A 16,904-nucleotide genomic window follows, 5' to 3' on the forward strand; every position below is an offset into this window, starting at 1 on the left:
TGTGGCTATAGTTAGTAAATCTTTTTTTTAATACATATTTTTTTACGTTAAAAAATATTAGTAACACTTGAAATAATAAGGTTGTTAGTAGCCTTAATAAAGCATGAATAAAGACTTAGTTCCTAATGAACAACTAGTTAATCAAGTTATTATTCAGGCTCAGTAACTAATAAATTAATAATTAGCCTAACTCATAATCTTAATTATGTGTTTATCAAGCCTAAATTATTCTTAATAAACTTTTTGTTCATTATGATTTTAGTCTTTGTTCATGATTTATTAAGACTAATTAATGTTTAGTTACTTTAAAGTGGTACTTTTGCATTAATGAAGCACGAACAAAGACTTAATTCATAATGAGTCACTTAATTAAGGGGATTTTATTACAGTTTTAAAGCGGTTATTGAATCAGAAGAAGGTGCAACATAAAGCAATGAACAATGATAAAACAACCGATATAAAGTCAAAAAGAAAAACAATCTAAATCTGCTATAGGATAAAATAAAATAAGTTTACTATGAACACAACATTCACAGTTGAATTGAGCCTGAATCATTCTTGATAAAGTCTTTGTTCATTATGAGTGAAGTCTTTGTTCATGCTTCATTATAAGTTATTATAGAGCGGTTTTATCAATGGAAGATGAAGTGAGTCTGTATATTACCCTTTTATCTCCTGTTTGTTTCTTAGTCCATTGAATCTACCGTCTCTGTAACTAACGCACTTATCTCCAGCAAAAAGAGGCTCAGACATGTCATAATGTGTTTAAGAGGGAACTATTCTGAGGCTAAAACCACAGCTAACTAATGTATTTCCTCCACTGAACAGCCAACTGGTTTTCAGACAGAATGGAAAAATATTACCTCAAAAAGTTGCCCCTATAACTCTTTTAAAACTCCAGGCGATCGATTTCATTCAAATGATTATGTTCGTGTTACTGTATGTCTTGTGTTGAATTATGAATATGCTGAAAATCAAAATAAAATGAAAAAAACGTTCAATAACATGCTTCATTTTACAGGGTTTATGTATTTTACTCTGATACACAACAGTATCAGAGGTAGATTTACTTGTTATTTTTGATTACTCACAATAATAAAGTATCAGTCTAGTCTTGAGTAAAGATGATTTTGAACTAAAGTGTAGAGGTAATAGTTGTTGTCAGGTAGTAAACTGGGCCACTTTTTGGTAACTCTCCTGGAATGGATCAATAATTTTCAGAAATAGTTTTATCTCAGATATTTTGAAACCTCAGATGGTATTACATCTATATATATATATATTGGTATATACATTTTCTGGTAGAGCCGTGTGCAGAAAAATAGATTTTCAGGGAAAATGAATCAATTAATGGAATAATCGGGAATAATCCCTCACTTTTCAATCAGTTTTTTAGTTTTTTCTAATATTCTTTTTCAGTTTATAAGCAATATACAATAACATTAACATGAAAGGAACACAATACTTAACAAAGACACACAGAGAATACAAACGTATTTTCCGGACTATAAGTCATAGTTTGGCCGGGGTGTTTGTTATTTTCACTCTGACAACCACAAGAGGGCGCTCTAGGCTCTAAGCGACGCAGAAGAAGAATCTGCACTTCCTCTTCCTCTGGAGTTTGTGGAGTTGTTTAGAAGTGACACAGAGGAAGAAGAATTCAATGGATTTAGTGATTTGGGGTAAAACTGATGCTTTGCTAAACTTGTTAGCATGTTCTTTATGCTATAGTTATCTGAATAACTGTTCATATGTTACGTTAACATACCAGACACTTACCACAGTTCTGTCTGTGCCTCATGTAGCTGAAGGTGTTAGCGTTAGCATACGTCATGTAGCTGAAGGTGTTAGCGTTAGCATACGTACACCTATTCACCATGTTCTCTCATCTGTTATTATTTTAAATTACAATTCAAGATGAAATGTCTGTTCATGGTCTTGGATTTTATCGAATACATTTCCCCAAAAAATGCGACTTATTTATGTTTTTTTCTTTTCTATTGTGCATTTTTGGGCTGGTGCGACTTATACTCCGGAAAATATGCTAGTCCTAAACATATATTCCGGCAAACGTTTCCAATTTGGTCCAAAGTGAATCAAATGTAAGTATGTTTCAAAGTCATTTTCTCAATTTTTCGAATGTCAGTTATAACATTGGCCCAGTTCTTGATCGTTGGTTCAGTTTGAGTCATTAATTTCTTCGTTATGTCCCTTTTCCCTGCAGCCAAGACTATGTTCCAAAGGTATCCATGTACTGTGTCTGTGGCAAGAGTTTTAAAGCCCAAATACATACTTCTGAAGCACTTTGTCAAACTCAGTCCAATATTTAAGGACAATCGGACATCATGGTATTGTCATTCCCTGTTTTGTGCTTATTTGCCTGTAGTTTAGTAACATTAGTGAACATAAACATCTGACTGAACACATTTCCGAGCTGGTGTTTTGTCCTGAGCCGTGTGACAAATTGTCCTGTCAGTAACACATGGTCGAGCCGCAAAAACCGAACCCCCACCACAGATCCGTCGTCTTGACAGAGCTCTGAGAAACGAGACGTGATTTGGGGATAATGTATGTTCCTGGAAGTGTGCAGCACGCCCTGAAGGAACAGTGAGTGTTTCTCTGACACAGCGGGACATCGTGTCGCCGGAAACAATCAAGAACAGCACAGCACAGCGCGCTTTTGTGTCGCCGATGGACCATGTACCTGTGTTTAGAGCGTACAAATGAAGAAAAGGTGCTGGAGAGACACGATTATCACGCTCACAGGGCAAATCTGCTGCTTGGATCTGTTTATTTCGATTGTGGCAAGACAAATGACAGAGCCTTTGAAATTGACTTGTCGTTCTCTCCTAACTTGCCAGAAGCTGTTTTTCCCCTTTTCGTTTGCACATTCTTTAACTGTTGAATGCATCGTACCGTATTTTCCGGACTTTAGGTTGCACCTTTTTTCATAGTTTTGGCCGGGGTGCGACTTATACTTGTATTTATACTTATTGACTTATACACTTATACATATACTTATACTCCAGAGGGACTTATATGTGATATTATTTGTTATTTTCACACTTGTAACTGCATTTCATACTCCAGTGTAACTTATACCGTATTTTCCAGACTATAAGTTGCACCTTTTTTCAGAGTTTTGGCTGGGGTGCGACTTATACTTATATTTATACCTATATACTTATACTCCAGTGCAACTTATATATGTTTTTTCTTCTCTATTATGCATTTTTCGGCTGGTGCGACTTATACCCCGGTGCCACTTATAGCCCGGAAAATACGGTAACCTTAGATGTGCACTATGTAACGTTTCTGCCGGTTTTACAATATGGCATTAAACGCATCTCCATGGAGACAAGCAGGCGACGCCGCGGGGGGCCCAGTGTTTTCTCTTGCAATAAAAACACCTGCGGGCGAATCGAGTGAATGCGAGTTAGATTTGTTTAACGTCGCGCTGTAAAACGAGCGGGTGGCGGACCTCTCAGACTCATCGTTCAATCAATAAAACATACACGATATTTGTTGTGCTTGGTACTCGTTCTCTGTACATTTTATCAGCACTTGTGAGTACTTTCTCTTGGTTCTTGTAACACTGGCGCTGCAGAACGTTTTTCCGGTTTCAACGGTGGATCCAAAGCTGATTTCGACCGTGGCCCTTGAGGAGGATGGACTTGACCCGCCGCGTGAGACGGGCAAGAGCCACTGGTCGGACGGTAGCGATAGCTGAGAGTCAAAGCAAGAGGTTCTGGGTTCGATTCCCCGACCGGGAGAGAGTTGTGTGTGGACTTTGGTCACACTCACAGTCCCTGATATGACTCCCTGGACAGCTGCCCATTGCTCTTATCGCCCCGGTGACACTGGGGCGGGTGGATCTGGGTCAAATTAAACGCAAAAGGAAGATTAATAGATGTTGTTGTTAAGAAATAAATACATACATAACATTCTAGATGGTGGCGGACACCTTTATAATGTCGACAAAAGAACAATAACAACAAAATAAATGTGAATATGTGTTGAATATCCAACCAGCTTCACCACAGTGTTATTTATTAAATGAGTAAAGTAGCTCTGTGCTCATTGTTACGGCCCCACAACACCACGTTTTAACCTAAAAATAGACTAAAATAACATTAAATCAAGGTGACGACGTGCCACCACCAGAAAGTAACGGTGTTGCTTTAACTTAGTCTTTATTACCCTTTTTAATGGCCTATTTTCACAAAACATCCCGTGCGTAACAATGAAATCTCCAATGTATATTATAGTGTCCTTGAACGCCTCACACTGTTGCGCTTGGTTCTTATTCTACGTTTAATCTTGTCCATTTGTGTCATTAACTTCTGTTTATACTGCAATAACCCACCACATTCATCCGATCAGTCACAAAAACACTCGCAACAAAGTATTTATCTCGATTTTATGTCGTTTTGGCCCATGTCACAACTGTAACGGGATTTTCCGTGCCCGACCCAGCGAAGCTCCAGTGGCGCAATCGGTTAGCGCGCGGTACTTATACGACAGTTACTTGCAGTGATGCCGAGGTTGTGAGTTCGAGCCTCACCTGGAGCACTGTTTTGGAAGCGCGACACTTCCGGGTTCAAAGGGCACGACGGTCTGACCAAAGCAATGACACGGTTTGACATTTAAATGACACGTGATTAAACTTTGTAGATTCAAATGCGTCGATAAATTCATCAAAAATGCTCCTTAAAGCGTTATTTTTGTTAGTTTTATTTAACTTGGCCTGATATCAGTTATTATTCATTTGTTGGAGAGAAGAACAAATGTATCTATGCAACAGAAGAGATCATGGTTTACTTAGTTTACTATTCAATTTGAACAGGAGACAACACACAACAAAAACTAGTATTATTATGATGATTATGATGATTATGATGATGCTTTGTTTGTCATGAATTGCGGTGTAAATAAACAGCATTGAATGAAGCACAAACTTCAAATTCATGTTCTCAGAGTGTGAAACAAGAGCCTTCTTCATCCGGAAATGACGTTTAAATGGCAGAGAAGTTCACATTGCTTGGATTTTGAGCCCACGGATTAAATTTAGCACTAAAACAGGATTGATTTGACATATAATTAAAAAAAAAAAGAAAAAAAAGAAGCTTGCACTGAATGTCTATCGTGCACTGCCCCCTCCTGGTCAGTGTCTGGAATCTCCTGATGTTTTGTATGAGCTCAGAGCTGCCGCTAGAGGGAGCTATGGCAACAGACACGCGCGTGAAGGTGAGTTGGGATTGAGAGCGCTGTAATATGATATAATTATTACTATTTTATTGTAATGACAATAACCACTTTTAATGAATACATATGTGTTTGTATATGACACTTTGTTTAGAGTTTTAAGAGAGCAAAGGCTTCTGGGTAAACAACTTACAGTACAATGTATTTTTCCCATCCAAAACATCTACATCTGTTTCAACATATAACGATCGCTCTGTTAAAGTTCAGTCAAAATGGGATACAAAACACTTACATTGCTACTAGTATTGTACCAGAACTGAACCAGGACTAAACCAGAACTGAACCAGAACTAAAGTAGCACTAAACCAGAACTGAATAGCATGTAGACTATTTCATATACCATTAACATCTTTTAATACTATCACAGTAAACTAGAGCCTAAGCCCAGATGCTTCAAGTTTAACAAAGAAAAAACAGAGCCAAACAGCTCGTTGTTCAACAAAACTACAGTGGATTTTACTTGTGCAGAAAAGTATAACATTTACTATTGTGACTCGCACATCTACAGTGCTCTGCTCCTGTTGAAGTCACACTTTAGTCCTTCTCAAGAGCCTCTGCACAGTATTATCATGCAGAGGATGCAAAAAAGTATGACATGAAATGATCTAAAGTAACATGATTGAAGTGCCCCTTCAGAAATGTATTTTTACAACTAATACGCCAAAAGTAGTGCTCTAGATAATACAAATATAGTTTATTTTCCCACAGAAACAACTTAATAGATACATAAATATGTGTGTAATATTGTTTTCTTAAAACTCAAAATATGACCTTTGAAGAAAGACACTTTTGACTGTTTAATCCTGTTAAATAATGTCATGGAGTATAAAGTGCAGACTCCCGCTGTTCAATGTACTAAAGTCAAAGTAAGACACCTGGAAATGTAACTTATATATGTAAATGTAACTTATATATGTAAATGTAACTTATATAAGTAAATGTAACTTATATAAGTAAATGTAACTTATATAAGTAAATGTAACTTATATATGTAAATGTAACTTATATAAGTAAATGTAACTTATATAAGTAAATGTAACTTATATAAGTAAATGTAACTTATATATGTAAATGTAACTTATATAAGTAAATGTAACTTATATAAGTAAATGTAACTTATATATGTAAATGTAACTTATATAAGTAAATGTAACTTATATAAGTAAATGTAACTTATATATGTAAATGTAACTTATATATGTAAATGTAACTTATATATGTAAATGTAACTTATATAAGTAAATGTAACTTATAAGTCCAGTCATTTCACTTTTGTGCTTTGTTACTTTCTTCCACTGGTAAAACAGTCTGACTTCACAACACAGAGCAGCACTTCCATCACACGAATACTTTTAAATACACCTTGAGGTAAATAGTTTGTCTCTTTTTGAGCCTTGGAACATGTCCCCGAGCACCGCCTCCTGCGTCCGTGTCCCGCGTCCATGTCCCGCATCCGCGCCCTGCGTCCCGCGCCCTGCGTCCATGTCCCGCGCTGCTTAAGTCCCTGTACTTGCCTCTGTCTAATCTGTGTAAGCTGCGAATGAACAAGCAGAAGATTGCGCTTAATGACGTGACCCAGATGTCCCGGGACAGGCTGAAAATGAGAGTGTCGTCCGCGGCCCAGACTCATCCCCAAATGGGACACAATCCGGGAGTCCGGGCCCCTCCTCCCGCCCCCCAGCCCCCCCGCGCGCCTATGCGTGTCGCCATACAGTACTTTCTCATTTGAGTTTGGGTGTTTTTAAGCCGTCTTATCCCTGTAAACACTTGGGGGGGATTAGATTTGGGAGAGCAGTGGGCCACTTGTTCGCGGGACGGGGGGGATTAGACGTAACAGTTTTTTTTTAATTTGCTCCTCTCAGCTGCTGCAGTCAGACATAAAGTGAACCATTGTGTCCCGCTGTCGAATTTAGAAAAGATACTTAGATAGATTAATACTATTTCTAATGATGTAGTGGTTAATTTTGCGTCATTTCATTTGCAATTTGATGTAAGACTTGTTGTGCATTCGAGCTTTATTAAATGGATCAATAATATCAATCTAGAGGTGCGCAATATATTTTTGAATTTAGATAATACTGAAGATATGCCACATTTGAATATGGAGTATATTGTTCATAGAAAAGAAAATAAATGCTGAAAAAAGAGCTGATTTCAAATACAAATGAAAAAAGTGATTATAAGATGATACTTTTGCACTTTTGTGATTACATTTACAGACATTTCGCATTTGTGTCATAATTAAACATTGGCTAACACATTTAAAGACACCTTTATGTTGGATTTACATAATTTTGTCTGTTTATTTGGAAAAATATCGACATAATTCTATCAAGCAGTGTATTGTGTATTCTTATATTTGTACTGATTGTGTTTTTATATGTTAAAAGTGAACGAGCACAGATTAGTTTTGAAACTTTTACAACTTTCCATGTTTTTTTAGGAGCTTTTAACTGCGATATGAAAACACAAGATGACGAAAAACCATTTTAGAACACAATCTAGACTCCTCCTGCTTGAAAATGACTCTCTTTTATCCGAGTGGCCCATAAATATCGTGGGTTTGGGGACTATAATGTTCAAAGTCTGACATCAACAGAGCTGCTGATCGTTTTCGACTTCAGAATCTCGGCCTCAAAACTCCTGCCGTGGACACAGCGTATATGGATACCTCTGGAACGCACTTCTTACTGTTATAACACTCAAAAAAATAAGAAAAAATGTCAAATTGAACATGAAATGACTGTGTTTATGTTTATGACTGTGTTTAACTGTTTGTATTCTCTCTTTCTCTGACTTGTTTCTGTTCCGTGTTCCTTTAGTGTTGTTTAAAGGAAGAAAATAACTGAATAAAAGGAGTATATTTTCTCTGTGACGTAATTCTGCCGTTATAAGAATCAACACGAACATGCAAAGACTTGTACGAACAATGTGATGTTGTTTTAGGTGCCAGCGCGCCAAAGATTACAAAAAATTGCTCATCTTTTCACGTAATTACTTTCAGATATGTCTCATTCTAGTCCACACTGTCCACGTTTTATTCATATTATAGCAAATTATACATTATTTCCAACACTATTCGCTGACAATAACAGTAAAAAAAATTCTGATTCTGATTTTAAGATGGAAAATTGGACAGAGATTGGACCGTGTTATTTCGCGTTGTCCGTTTTGTCACATTTGTTCTTTAGACGCAATAAAACAAATGCAATATTGCAAATTAAATGCATAGTTGAGATTACTTTTGGGCACACAATAAGTGAAAATAAAGCGGGCGGTGTGTCAATAAGCGTGTCAGTGTGTGTAGAAGTGTTTGGATTAGGATTTGAGGGACATACGGGACAAAAGACTTAATATTTGGGATAAGCTGCAATTGAACATCCTCAAATCAGAGTCCGCTGATCAAATTCGGACAGCGATAATCCCTCATCTTGGGAAATTAAAAGAAAAACACTGGTGATATCTGCCCTTCTGTCCGTAACATGTCTTTAGAACATTATCACCGAATGTCCCAGTTGTATCTCTTAGAACCGGGCTGTTCTCGGGGGGCTGCGCTGAAATATGAGGAGTTTTTCATTAATAAGAAGCGGGTTTAATCTGTGGCTAGCGTCGCAAAATGACAAGGGATAAACCGGCCACACTGCACAGTATCTGACTAAATACCACCACACAAGCTCGTGCCACCGCTTTCCCGTCTAATCGCCGTGACTGCTGTGTTCCTTCATGTTTATCCAGGATATTTCAAAATGCAATAACCACCCGTAACTGTCCTGAGATAATTGGTCATTTATGTGAGAAGGTTTGAAAGACTTAGCCAGCCCATGTCTTTTTTACCTGTCTATATCATGTCTGATCTTTTCTTAGCTTGAGGTCATTTGTAGCGACATGAATAACACTGTGTAAAAAATAAAAAAAATGTTGTTGAAATGACAGTATTTTGTGTCATAAAAATGTATGCTGTAATGTGTTGTTTTGTGCTAGAAATACAGGGAAAAAATTATGAATCAGCTTTAATTCTCCTTATATAAATAAAATAAATAAAATAAATAAAATAAATAAAATAAATAAAATAAATAAAATAAATAAAATAAATAAAATAAATAAAATAAATAAAATAAATAAAATTTGTTTTTATTTTATTTTACCAGGCATGACATAAAAATAGACACAATTCATTTTTATCTACAATATTGGCCATATATATTATAATCCGATTTTCCTCTGTGCATAGCTTCTTACTACAGAGTCCAAAACTACAGTGTTAGCTTCACAAAGAGTCCGAACATTAACTTTAAATATTAAATGGTTCAGAAACAGCCATTTCAGTGAATTACTGGGGAAACGTGACCTTAAATAGCTTCACGTATTGTCTAGTGTTAATTATTTACATGCTGCCAAAGCAAATGTAGAAATGCAGTCTATTTAAATAGTTATTCATTTATTTATTTTATTGTGAGTTCACTGATTTGGCCGCTTTTTACGTGTAAAAGATGTCGATTTTTTTAAGAATGACTCCTCTCGCGTCGGTGCGCGCCGCTTCTGTAACGAGCGCGTCAGCGACGTCACACATATCCAGGAACAGACCAATCAAAACGCGGAGCCGGACAGGGGCAGAGCTAACTGACGCGCGCGCCGGCCAATCACCCGTCGCGCTGGCTCGCCGCCCCGGCCAATCGCGGGCCTTATGCCAAAAATAGCACCTCCTCTTGTTCAGCACCCAAAGTCGAAGGAAAGCTCTGGCCTTTCAATGGACGAAAGTGCGAGATTTGTCGGCGTTGTATGATATAACCGCGTGTGTTTGTTTCTCCCGGAGCCGTCGGAGTTGCCCGCGTTTAATGTGAGGGACCGAGCTGGCGTCAATCATGCGTAAGAACCAACGCTATCCAAGCAGGGGACCGCCGAGCAAGGAATTATCGCCGCTCATCTGAGGCCAATCGCGAGTATTTCTGTCAAATAAGGAAACGTCGCGTCGTTAGCCGGCTAGCGTTAGCTCCGCGGGTAGCTAGGACGACGACCCTTCTCCGGTATCGAGCAGGATCCCGCGCGACGCCGGGAGTGGATTCGCGTATCGGCAGGAAAACGTAAGTAGCATGCTAAGCTAACGGGTATGTGTGCTAACATCGCAGCGCTAACCCAACGGCGGGTGCGTCATAAAACTAGAGGCGACCCCGGGGTTTTTTGTTGCCGTGGCGATTGTGGCGGCCATCTTGTGCGGGAACGTTTAGAGTGAAAATATGGTAAAAACACCGTTAAAAATCGATTTAAACTGACGTATAATAATTTAATAATGTAAATAATCAACTATACCAGTGTCTGTCGGGTATATTTTGCTTAGAATTGTGAAAATGAATATCAATCTCACACACGACACTGTACACAACTGTGATTTAAGAAGAATATAGTGTAAACAAAACATTAGTATGATAAAATTGGGGTATTAAGCAAGGTGTAAATACAAACAACACAATACATACATTCAATTGTTTAAAGCATAACTGTAACTAGCTAGTTTGCGTGCGTTCTCGAGCAAAACACGACAGTCAAAACATGGCGGCTAGAACTAGCTTGTTTGTTGCTACAGGTTGCCATGGCGATTTCCCCTCTAGCTGTATCGTAGCTGCGCGGTGCTAACCTAACGTCATGAGCTAGCCGTGAAGTTAGCTCGGTTCACACACTTAGCACACACACACACACACACACACACTTAGCACATGCATACACACGGGGCCTTGGCGCAGGGGCCCGTGGAAGTGACATGGAGCTGGGCATGTGGTCACGTCGTAGGTATTTAACACACAAACGCGTGTCCAAAAGCGGCCGTTGACAGCGGGTCCGCGACGTGACATGCGTGTTGTGCAAGAGCCCGCCGTGGAGCGCTTCGACTGTTGTTTGGGTGGTAAAAACAAACGTGTACCGCCGCCAAAAGCGTGTTATTTTTCAAAACAATACTGCAAATACTTCTGTCTTGTTGTGTTTTTTTATTTAAAATGATCAATTCTGTTCTAGCGTGCCATTGAGCTTGTTGTTTGTGTTTGACATGTAGAGGACTTTTGCCCATTCAAAAGAGATTCATGGGTGTTAGCTTCCTGTTTGTGCATTTTTTAAAACACTGTTGATCGCTATGGCAACTGTCCTACCGCAATGATTCATCAGAATAGTCGTAAGTCGTGAGTGGTCGACCATTTAAACATTTCGATCGTCGTAATCTTCCTGTTTTTAGTTGACATTTTAAGGATTTTTTACCATTCAAAGGTCATATTATTTAGTTTTGAATTGTCTTAATTTGCTATGGCAACCGTCCCTAAATTTTCATCATTCTGAAACCCAAAGATCTTCCATTACAAAGACTGTATTAAATCAATCTAAAAGGTTTAAAGTAGAATTAACTATTTCTGGTTTTCATCACAGTCGTACATTTTATATTTATATTTCTAGAAGCATTCAGTCACCTTATTTCAACCTTTATTTCATCAAAATATCTATATTGATTTAATTTATACATACATTTTACTGTAGAAACGTCTGATTAACGGCATGGACACTATTTTTGTTTATTTTATACAAAAATACACAATATTTACATTTTTTTTATCAATGAAGGGTCATCACAAGCTTACTTTATAAACCACAAGCAAATAATACAATAAATAATGACACCTTTTATGACCTTTTATTTCTCTCTCAAAAGTCCATACTATATTTATCTTGATAGTCGCACACTTGAAGTCTTCTGTTTTCCTTTGATTAGTAATCTCCTTCTACACATTTTTAACCTTAAACCAGGTCAGAACCACTTGCATTTTGAAAGTTAAAAAGCACATTTCTTCCACAGTCGATATTCTGCTCGTCCTCCCTTTGTTTTCATCTACAGGAGGCAGATCCGAGTGTGTGGAGAGACCAGCCCCCGGCGAGGGCGCACGCACTATTAAACGCACCTGTGATTGCGCTTATTGAAGCCTATTCGCGGTTGAAATCTTACCGGGCGGGGCTTTCATGTACCGGCTGAATTATGAGCTGCACTTCCAACTGCCCAAAGTCACGTTAGCTGTCGATGTTCTAGTTTAGACACCGCAGCCGCCAATAAAAGCCAATTATTTACTCACTACATTACTTAACACCTTATTTTAAAGCTTGACAAACACTTTGAATTGTTGTTGTTGAATTGTCATTTTGTGAATAAAAGTAATAATTTGTCAATATTTACTCTGTCGTAGTTTATTGCAGTTTTAGCCTCGTAGTTTTTCTAGTAAAATCGAGCGTTGTCATTGCTTTAGCGGTGTGTTTTGTTGTTGCTAATCTTCCAACTTGTTGCTTTTCCAGATCGTGAAACGTTAGCGAAAGTCGAAGCTAAATCCAGACGTTCTGCGCTTCGAAGCTCGTCCCGATCTATAGGTGTCGAAGCCATCGTCACGGCCATAAACGGCTAATGACAGCTCTGTGGACTTTGTCGTACAAGTGTCAATGTTTAGCTACGCCGCGCTAGCTTGTCGGGGTAATGGCATTTCTAGCGTTGCTGTATCGCGTTTTGAAAAGCGTTCAAAATTGCTTTCCAAAGTTCTGTAAATAAAAGTGAGCGTAGATGACATTGGTGAAGCAATGTTTACCCAAATAAACATTCAACATTGTATAATATATGCTAGTTTTGATTGGGTTATTACCTGAAGATGTAAAAAGTGTTCCTAATCGCTTTGGAAAATCTCATGGCAAGTTTGTTTACAGTAAATTGCATGTTTAGATGGGATCAGAACAGGCTTGGTGCGTTCTTGGTTTCTCTATTGTGGATTTTTTAAAATTTGTTTGTGTTTTAGGTTAGTGTGAGTCTTGCTAGCAAAACGGTGGCTAAGCTTTGTTGGACATGTTGCAATGCTTCTCCTTAGTAAGAAATATGGGGCCATTTCACAAGCTGGAATATTTAGTTTGTGATACCTGTGCATGTTGAAGTGAATGGAGTGCTTTTAGCTGGCCTTGGTTGGCGTATACTTAGTCGCTCCAGCTATAGGACGCCAGGTTTATTTGTAGTGCTCATTTTAGCAGGAAAAGAATCATTACAAACTTTTTTAAAGACAAAAGTGCAGCTACAATCCTTTCAGTCAAATGTAGAGCTAAACAGGACTGTTTTTAGTCTAGATTTGAACATAGACCGAGAAGAGTCCGGTCTCACATCTTCACGAAGACTGTTCTAGATTATGTCTGCATAAAACTGAAACGCTGATTCTCCATGTTTTGCCCCAACTGGCACCAGCAGGAGGCCGGTCCATGTTTAGTCCTGACTCTGGCACCAGCAGGAGGCCGGTCCATGTTTAGTCCTGACTCTGGCACCAGCAGGAGGCCGGTCCATGTTTAGTCCTGACTCTGGCACCAGCAGGAGGCCGGTCCATGTTTAGTCCTGACTCTGGCACCAGCAGGAGGCCGGTCCATGTTTAGTCCTGACTATGGGCACTAGCAGGAGGCCGGTCCATGTTTAGTCCTGACTCTGGCACCAGCAGGAGGCCGGTCCATGTTTAGTCCTGACTCTGGCATCAGCAGGAGGCCGGCCCATGTTTAGTCCTGACTCTGGCACCAGCAGGAGGCCGGTCCATGTTTAGTCTTGACTATGGGCACTAGCAGGAGGCCGGTCCATGTTTAGTCCTGACTCTGGCACCAGCAGGAGGCCGGTCCATGTTTAGTCCTGACTCTGGCACCAGCAGGAGGCCGGCCCATGTTTAGTCCCGACTCTGGCACCAGCAGGAGGCCGGCCCATGTTTAGTCCCGACTCTGGGCACCAGCAGGGGGCCGGTCCATGTTTAGTCCCGACTCTGGGCACCAGCAGGAGGCTGGTCATATGGCACAGTTGCACTAGTTTAGCTCTTTGATGGTCCAGTGGACTTAATACTGTTTTTTGCTACTAAAAAGACAATTTAAGCAATGGTGAAGAGTTCTGTTTATTAGTTTAGGCCGACGCTCCGAGTCTGATATTTTGAATAACTTTGCCATCATCTCTACAAATATGAACTGGAAATGTTCCTGTAATGATGCGGCCATAACGGCACATGAAACGTTACTGTCTTTCTTTTGAATATGGCAAATCAATACACATAATGCTTCCATCATATACGCACACTTGATGCTCCTTCAAGTGCACTTCACTTATGTTCACCATCATGCACCGTCTTTACAGCAGATGCAGTGACATGAGAGCATTGCCCTAGCGCAGGTTGATATTCTGTGAGGAAGATGTGTCTAAAAGGATTCGCCATAACGTTGGATCACATCAAAAACATACTTCAACTTGTATTTTGTTTCTTTCGCACACTTTGAGTCGTTCCCCTCCATCTCCACGCACAATATTCAAACTGCTTCCTGTTGTAAGTCAACGCTCCTCACCACACTAGTTCAGTCTGTGCTGCGGTAGCCTACTCTGGTTGGTTTCCCTGGTACGTTTCCCTGGTAGGTGTCTCTGGTAGGTGTCTCTGGTAGGTGTCTCTGGTAGGTGTCTCTGGTAGGTGTCTCTGGTAGGTGTCTCTGGTAGGTGTCTCCGGTAGGTGTCTCCGGTAGGTGTCTCTGGTAGGGTTACGGTTTGCAGCCAGTGTCTTCGCGGTGTGACAGAAGGAAGAGTAAAAGCCTGGATAAAACCTCTGAGGCCCCGGTTGTCCTGAGAACAGACTTTGGGACTCGTTTATGCATCGGCTTTCGCGGCTGGTCAGTGTTTTCGTGGAAAGGGGCCCCGGTTCCTCGTGCGGCTCCACAATGAGTCACTCCATAATCAGTGTTTACTGCAAACATAATGCATGCTTCTCCTGGACGACTGCAGCGGCCTCACATGAACTGACCAGAGCATTTCAACTCGCCACTTTGTCACGGCTAATGACGCTCTTTATTTTGCGTTTACGTGTTGTGGGAAAAAGAGTTAGGGCCTCAAGTCTAATGGTCTCATGGTTCAAGATGGCCGCACGGGATTGTAACATCTACACTGGTTTCCCTAGCGATGATTACAATCCATCTTTAGTTCCATTTTAATTTCTTTATGTAGTTGCCATGCATGTCGACAGGTGCTTGGTTACACACAGGGCCTTTTTTATAAATGCAAATTAGTTCCTCTTTGATTAAATAGTCATATTTTTAAGCTTAACGCTGCAGGGCAATATTCAGCGCTGTTGTGCGTCTACGTCTGCGCGCATCTCGTGTCGGCACAGTCCTCGTTTTGCGCGTTTCGTCGGCCTAAAAGGGCGTCTTTCGCGCACTTGTGAGTGCACCGTGACAGAACCGTCGGCCCGCAAAGAGGCTGAAACTATAGCACAAAAGCGAGGCAGTTTTATGTCCGCGGTGACGATACTTTATTCAAGCAGCGGTGGGTAGATGAGTCCGTCACAGCTGACCAAAAACGTACGATATGCTTTCATGTTTACTAATTTAGAACAAAAGGAGATGGTTTTGTGTTTTATTTGAGGCACCTCTGCGTCGCTGCTTCCGATGCGAGATGGAAACGGCTATGGATTAGTTGGAATTGGATTACATCAGGTTTGTGCAAGTCTGTGTGAAGCGGGCATCGGTGCTCGGGTTTAATTAATTTACGTTTTTATATCGTCTCTGCAACTTCAGAAGCCGAACCCAAGTCGCTGTATTCCTTGCGTCATAATGTCAGTCCTTGGTTAAGACATTATTGAGCTTTTAAGACGCTTTTAGACATTTCATTTATATACAAATTAGCATGAAAAGATGTAGCGTGTCGTTTGGTTTGCTGAGTTGAACAACGGTCACTGCTGCCCTTTAACCGGTGATGGCGGTGGTTAATGTGTTCTGTACTAATGAATCCTAGCTCGTAGAAATAGTGTTTTATTATTGATGAGCAGCGACGGCTCCCTTCGCCCGCTCCATTTTGTACTCGTATAATTTGTCCCGGAGGGTAATATCGCCGCACGTCACTTCAGTGCATCGCTAGCGCGTTAAGTGCCGCCCCGTCTCGCATTAGGTTTACCGTAATGGTGAGCCGCATTTGACCTGGGCCGACCGGGCAGCGGCGGAGGGCCCGGCGCAGGAGGAGTTGATTAGCATTAATCTTGTGAGTCAGCAGCGGTCACTGTTACAGAGACGGTGACATTTAGACAAAGGCGGGCTTTTCTAGAGCGGTGCCAGCCAGAAAGCGCTCGCCGTTTGTACTGCCACAACAATCGCAACGACCAAAGTAACCTGATATAATACACGTTTGCTTTGTCGGACATACAGGAATAGTTATGGCTTGAAATGAAGCTAGAAATCCTTGCGTCATCAGACTGTTAATGTAAGATGAGATGACCTTTATTTGTCCCACAGTGGGGAAATTTCAGTGTTGCAACACAGATTAAGTACAGAAACTGATTAGGCACAGAAGTATAATAATAAAGAAACGGATAAGAAAAAACTCTATATGAACTATTTTTAACTCTTTTTGTTTACACATCTGTGTTCTGTGGCTGAGAACCGAAATTGTAATTTAAATGGACGCAATTACTGAATCAGTTTTGTAGTACCATAATATCTGAAATATCCTGTCTTATTCCGCATTAAAAACAGCCAAACCTGTACTTTTAGATCTGTACAAACATGTTCTGAGATGCAAGTTATCCTTTTTAGTTGGTCAGTTTGGTAGGCTTATTTCAGTCTTTTTGTCAGTTTTCCTGGAC

The 16,904-nt window shown here is 40.0% G+C and overlaps 1 protein-coding gene and 1 non-coding gene across 3 annotated transcripts in view; both read left to right on the plus strand.

Moving 5' to 3' along the window:
- Nucleotides 1-4,480: 4,480 nt before the first annotated feature.
- On the plus strand, nt 4,481-4,572 carry trnai-uau (transfer RNA isoleucine (anticodon UAU)). The gene is given in 2 exon segments: nt 4,481-4,518; nt 4,537-4,572. It is a non-coding gene; the product is annotated as a tRNA-Ile (tRNA).
- A 5,380-nt stretch (nt 4,573-9,952) lies between these two features.
- ppm1bb (protein phosphatase, Mg2+/Mn2+ dependent, 1Bb) overlaps nt 9,953-16,904 on the plus strand; it is a 36,322-nt gene continuing 29,370 nt past the window's right edge. The window contains exon 1 of one of the 2 annotated variants that reach the window (XM_072456755.1): nt 9,953-10,346. The gene's annotated coding sequence lies outside the window, so the exon portion shown is untranslated. The remainder of the gene's footprint in view (nt 10,347-16,904) is intronic. The other variant, XM_072456756.1, reaches the window with a different exon arrangement.

This window comes from Eucyclogobius newberryi, unplaced genomic scaffold, assembly GCF_026437365.1.
Source record: "Eucyclogobius newberryi isolate DKJ021-1_F unplaced genomic scaffold, fEucNew1.0.hap1 SCAF_20, whole genome shotgun sequence".
Lineage (NCBI taxonomy): Eukaryota > Metazoa > Chordata > Actinopteri > Gobiiformes > Gobiidae > Eucyclogobius > Eucyclogobius newberryi.